The 5,000-nt window shown below is 51.3% G+C and overlaps 1 pseudogene; it reads right to left on the minus strand.

Moving 5' to 3' along the window:
• Window positions 1-4,737: 4,737 nt before the first annotated feature.
• Window positions 4,738-5,000, minus strand: part of LOC126318422 (large subunit ribosomal RNA) — a 2,974-nt pseudogene continuing 2,711 nt past the window's right edge.

Genomic DNA, 5,000 nt, shown 5'->3' on the forward strand with positions numbered 1-5,000 from the left:
GTCGTCATTCGGTCTGGGTCTTCAGTCTTTACAGTAGAGAGATGCATAGGCGAGTGTATCTTCTCCCTTACAATTTTGTAAGGCATACCCCATGGGTCAAGTGCTAGGTGGGATGTGACATAGTCCTCCCAACTCTGCTGTCGGTGTTGTAGCAGTGTTTCCTTAAAAACCCGTTTATGCCGTCTGTATATGGCCAGATGGTATTGCCGTTCGTCGTGAGTGAAAGACCTTTGATAATTGCGGCGTGCTCTTCTCATAGACTGCCGGAGCCTCGACAGCTCTGGAGTCCATGGAGAAGTCGTTTTGCGGACGAGACGCCTCCTCATCGGTATTGCCACGGCCACAGCCGTCTTGATAGAGGTTGTTAAAGTTTCAACGGCATCATCTATATCAAAATCTTCGCCTTCCAACTCTGGAGGGTTGAACTCCGCCAGTAACAGATCCCAATTGGCCTTCCCGTAATCAAACTGCATTACCCATTCCTCTGGCACATGTTCAGTTTCGCATGTTAGAATGAATTCAATTGTGTTGTGATCACTTGTTGTGTGGTTTTCTAGAACTTTCCAGTTATGCATTTTGTTCGCAATGCTAATTGAACTTAGCGTAACATCTATGTGCGATGCCGCCCCGGCCCTGCTCCTATATGTAGGAGGGTTGCCTGGGAGGTTGACCACATTCAAATGGAATTCCATGATCATGTCTTCAAGGGCTTCTCCCCTTTGATCTTGCACTGGACTGTGCCAGAGGGGGGATTTTGCATTGCTGTCCATAGTTATTAGTATATGTTTCCCCATTAAGGCTCTTAATATGATCCTTAGCTGTCCTAGGTACAAATCTATTGGATCTCGATACTGACAGTACACATTTATCAAGTAACAAAAGAAATTTTGATAGTTGATCTCTACGACTGTCACGTGTGAAGTGCAATATTGAGCCAGTACAGTTGTCTTAATTTGCTTGTTCAGAATGATCGTCGCAGACATTGGGTTTTGTCCTGTGGTGATAATTTGTGCAGTCACGGGAAAGCCAGGGACTCTGCCAGCGGCGGAGTTTGGCTCCTGTATCTGGAGTATATCAATATCGTTTTCCTCTGCCAGCCTTCGCAGCTCCTGCATGACTAGAGAACTGCGCATGGCATTTGCCTGAAAGAACTTAATAGGTGTCCGGATACCTGGTATAGACTAGGCTATTTGGCCACGTCTGAACAGGGTCATAAGTAATCCTACCATGCATCATGACAAGTTCTTTATAAGTTTTGTCAAGATCGAAACTCCTTCCCCGTCTGGCGTAGACTTTAGAAACTAAATCTTTTAGTTTGTTAAAGTCCAGTGGTATATTTACTGCTGCTAGTTGTACGCAGTCCACGTCCTCCAGAGTTGGAAATGTAATCTTGTCTCCTCTCGGGTGCCCAGACCTGACCAACTGCCTCAGGGCTGCCATCATTAAAACTGGGTTCTCCAGTCTGCCAAGCTGCAGTGTTTCTGTGCAGATGTCGTAGGTGTTCCCCGGAGGGCACGCATTATATTTACATTTTTCTACTTGTTCTACTCCATCACCAGATGCTACACTTACTACAGTTTTATTTTCTAATTGTTCCCTTGTTTGATTATTTACACCATCACCAGTTATTTTGTCTAAGGTCTTTTCTATATTAGGGTCCACAGACTGTTGGCCAGCCTGACTTTTTGCAGTTGACGACAGGCACGCCCCACTCGCCGCCGGGAGGGCCCCAGCCGAGAAGGGCTCCGCACCATCTGTCGCCTGCGCCGTCGTTGCCGGGAGACTCCGCCTGGCCAGGAAGGACCCGACCTGGCAGGAGAATGTTGTAGTCGCCGGTTGCTGCAGTGGAACTGGGAGAGCATAGACGCCCCCCTCCTCCACCGCCTTCACCAATGTGGCAGGAAGGCTCCGCCTAGCCAGGAAGGTCCCGACCTGGCAAGCGAAGTTCGTCTTCTCAGGTTGCTTCAGCGGAACCGGGAGAGCATAAATGCTCCCCTCCTCCGCCTCAGCGTTCACCATGGCAAGAGGGGTCCCCCTGCCAGCCAGGAAAGACCCGGCCTGACAGGAGAAGTCCGCAGTCGTCGGTCGCACTAGTGGGATTGGAAGGGCATAAATGCCCCCTTCCTCCACCTCAGCGGCCGCTGTAACTGGAAGGCTCCCCCCAGTGACCGAGGAAGACTCAGTCAAGCAGGAGGAGTCCGACGTCCTCGATGTCTCTGGCTGCACCAGGGTATCTGTAACAGAGTAAGACCTCCCCTCCACCCCGTCTCCTTCGTTCACGGATAGCTGAGACGATTTCAGCTTTCTCCACCTGCCCGCATCCCTAAGAAGTTTACTAGGTGATTTCCTTTTGGACACGTTATAGCTGGTCGCCATAATCGGTCCTCTGAATCAACCTTTGTATGAGTAACTTGTATGTCACACACTCCTTCCCTGGAGTGTGACACGTCCGTTTTCTGTACTTGCATGGGATGCAGACAGGTGTTTGGTGTTCACAGTTTCTTTTATCGTGGCCCTCCCCGCCACAGTTGTTACAGACTGGATTCTGGAAGCTACAGTATTTGGCGACGTGGCCATAATCCTGACACTTCGTACATTTGGCAAGAGCCGTGTAATCTTTTACCGAAACTGAGTTATATCCAATATACAGTCTATTAGTTTTTATAATTTCTTTTCTTAAATCTGGCGCTACCTCTACTGCGTGGTGCACTGTATGTTTATCTCGGGGACCTGCTTTAAACCTTGGCTTAAATTTTTCATTAAACTCTTCACGAGTCATTTTCTCTTCGAAGTTTTGTTCATATATACAGTCTGTGACATCATCCACTGTCATATATGATGGCACATCATATATCATCATCAGTGGTCTCCTTTTCCTGGGTGTCTCACACGTAAAAGCCTCTCGTATTTTTGGGTTATTCATTAATTTATTACTGTCTTCCGCAGATGCTAGTTCAACGATTAGTATGTTTTTAGTTGATCTGACCTGGTTAATCTTAATTTTATCCACTCTGGGATTTATGCTTTTTTCAAATTGCTCCTTAGCCTTTTTGACATTCTCACCTTTTTTTGGTTTTACGAAGACAGTTGGAACTGTCTTCTGGACATTTATCTTTATGGTCTCTTGGACCGTTCGTTTTTGCTGTATTGGCACAGATGCTGCTGTTACTGAAGCGTAGGTTTTCTGGGGTTGCTGCTGCTCTTTGCGCAGTCTCTCATTTTCCTCCTTTATTTCGTAGTATTGCCCCTCTAGCCGTGCGTGAGCTAAAGCCCACGTGGCTATGTTTTCCTTAATGGCCCTGATTTGCTCGGCGTTTATCTTGCCATGCTTCACACTCCGCTCAAAGAGCCGGAGGAAGTAGGCATGCCGCTCTGCCACACTCATTTCATCATACTCGCCAATTGGAGCGTCAAGCTCCGAATGCGCGCCGTCACTCTCCTTGTTTTCCGCCATGTTTGAAGAGTGACAAAAAGGGGGGGTTGGAGGCCCGTCTCTTTCCCCGGACCGGCCTCTCTGGCATGGGGGGGGGCTTTCTGCAGCTCGCCCACCAGTCCCGCCCCTTGACCAAGGGCTTGTTGAGCTGCTGGGTTTAGCACGCCGTTTCCAGCGCACTAGTCCCCTTCCATGGCCACATCACTGGAGATTTCACCCGTCCCTCCCCGGCAAATGCACACCGCACTCCGGAGAGGCGGATTCACCTCTCGGCCTTCGCCCCCTACTAGGCCGGGTTTCCACCTTTAGGCCAGGGACCCAGTCCTACCCAGGTGCTGGGTCGGTCCCCCAGACTTTCGGGGGTCTGGCCCCATCTAACCTGACCAGGGACGTGTCACCACGCCCTGGCTTGACGGAACGTGTCCGGGTCGTCCCGTTCACGGCGGTGAGCCTTTGCCGGCTCAGGCCGTGATCCCTCCCCAGCGAATGTGACCGCAGGTAACGGGGCATGGATGGTGTTGTGCCCCGTATTAGGGACAGATGTTGTGTCCCTTCGACGCAGCATCCCCTGCGCCACGCACCCTTTGCTTTCGCTTTGGGTTGGGGGACCTTTAACGTCGTCCAGGACGTGAGGAACTGCAGCAGCCAGACCGCAGGGTTCCGGGATCGTCATGAGACTTACCCTGCCACCCTCGCCCAGCCGCCGCGCTCAACTCAGGAGAGACAGATGGTGTGTCTCTCGTTACGCAGCTTCCCCTGCGCCATGCACCCTTTGCTTTCGCTTGGGTTGGGGGCACTTATCGTCTTGCCGCGACGGGAGTTTTACGTCCTACCTTGACACACGACAACCCTCACAAATCCACAGCCCAGAGATGTTGATGGTGGTAGCTGGGTCTTATATGTGGAGTTTGACATCAACGAGACGGTGCGGCACTCAAGCCCGAGTTACGTTCCCCAGGGGGGTCTCCACACGTACCGGGGGATCATGACCGACCATGTCTCACCCACCGCTTTTGCTAGTTAACGGTGGGCCAGTGCGGACCGTGAGGATTGCACCCAGTTAAGGGCTAGCCGTTTAACGTCATGCATGGACGGCCCATCCCGTGTTAGCTTCGCCCCATCTAAGGGGGTTACTGAGCCAGAGAGCCACGACAAGGCCACGAGATTGGACATTACGGTCCCCGCCCCACTCAGGTTCCTCTGAGCCCCGACGCGTTCGTTGACTTCGGGGAATCAGGGGGTCTCCTGGCGGTTTTAACCCAGTTATGGGAGGCAACACACCTCCCCCAGGTGGCGCTGCGCAGACCGCTTTTCCCTGGAGTAGATAGGGACAGCGGGAATCTCGTTAATCCATTCATGCGCGTCACTAATTAGATGACGAGGCATTTGGCTACCTTAAGAGAGTCATAGTTACTCCCGCCGTTTACCCGCGCTTGCTTGAATTTCTTCACGTTGACATTCAGAGCACTGGGCAGAAATCACATTGCGTCAACACCCGCTAGGGCCATCGCAATGCTTTGTTTTAATTAGACAGTCGGATTCCCCCAGTCCGTGCCAGTTCTGAGTT

The sequence above is a fragment of the Schistocerca gregaria genome, unplaced genomic scaffold (genome assembly GCF_023897955.1).
Source record: "Schistocerca gregaria isolate iqSchGreg1 unplaced genomic scaffold, iqSchGreg1.2 ptg000667l, whole genome shotgun sequence".
Classification (NCBI taxonomy): domain Eukaryota; kingdom Metazoa; phylum Arthropoda; class Insecta; order Orthoptera; family Acrididae; genus Schistocerca; species Schistocerca gregaria.